Below are 1,533 nucleotides of genomic sequence, written 5' to 3' on the forward strand. Positions count from 1 at the left end.
TATATGTGTATGCATTTTACTGGCTCAAAATCATTTACTTCTTTCTCAGGTATCAAAGAAGCTAGAGAGTATTACTAGAGCTTTGCCACCTCTCCGGTTTCTCCTTGGTGCTCGTCTTAATGACCTAATACACCCAAACATGAAAGTATCACCAAAAAAATACTGAATAATCTAACAAAAGGCAAGACTGCCCTTAGAAATTCTAGCCTGGTTTGGAGATACTAACTGCTCTCAGAGAAGGCAGCTTTGTGACAAATCATGAACCCATGTCTATCATCAAAGATGATAAAATAGATTCCTGTTTTTCCCCTGCCCCTTGAAATGTTCAATAATGTCCCATGTGTTTGGCTACAAATGGCGGCTTATACATAGCAATGGTAAAATCAATATCTGGATTTAGGAATTGCTCTTGTCATGCCCTGAAGGTTCTTAGACTTACAAGCTTTCTCCTTAACACTGTCCTACATTTAAATATCATTGAAAGTTTGTATTAAGTGTGAATTTTAAGAAATACTACTTATATTTCTATAAGTGTAAACTGTGGAGATAGTTATAAACTGAAGCAGATACCCAGAACCATGTAAAGAACTTCCATTTATGGAGGATATTTTTGCCCCTTATGTTTGGAATATAAAATATAGGTAAAAATACTTAATATACTTAATTATAATGTTTTTGGTATTTCTGGTTTTCTCTTTTTTGGTAGGGGCTTGCTTTTTGTTTTTGTGTTCCTTTTCTCTAACTGTTGCTAAATATAACTCATTTATGAATCTTTAATGCTTCTTGGGTCTCTGAGACGGTACTTCTTTTAACCTCCCTTTAGTAGTTAAATAATTATTTACATAGGTTGCTACTGCCAAGAAGACCTCTTCCAAACAGAACATGATTATTTGTTAAACAGCATCATATTCCAGATACTGGAAAGTGGATAAGAACGTATAAATTTCAAGGGGTAGATTTTATTAGTAAGAAAGCCAAATGCAGATTTTGAAATATTCTTTCCTGCGTATTTTTCATTCTAGCTACATGCTGGCCAATAGACCATCTTTCTTTTTTAAAATTTAATTTTAATATTGTATTCAATTTAATCCATGACTGCCAAAATATTAGCATTTCAACATGTAAGCATGTCAGTGAGATAACTGTGCTTTGTTTAGGGTTACCCCCTGTGTCGTGGTCTAGAAAGTGTCTTTAGGTAGAAAGTCTGAGTGATCATAGGGTTCCCTCATTAATTTATCTTCTCTGAGCAATCACAGTCTGTGCTGCCTGCCCTCCTGTTTTCTACTTCTAGGCAGAAGAAGGACAAGTCAAGCACTATTCTTCAGGGCCAGAAGTGCAAGTTCTACTTTGCAAGGCAAAATTAACTTAGAGAACACCCTATTCCACTTTAGTCAGTTCCAGCCAAGAACTTTGAGTTCCTTTGGGAGGAGGGCAGTGGAGAAGTCTTTGTACTTGGTGGTGTGGTTTTTTTCATCATGCCTCCACCTAGTGGCCCCAAGAATGACTTCTCCCACATCAACAATCACAGCCATG

Source organism: Callithrix jacchus, chromosome 12 (assembly GCF_049354715.1).
Source record: "Callithrix jacchus isolate 240 chromosome 12, calJac240_pri, whole genome shotgun sequence".
NCBI lineage: Eukaryota > Metazoa > Chordata > Mammalia > Primates > Cebidae > Callithrix > Callithrix jacchus.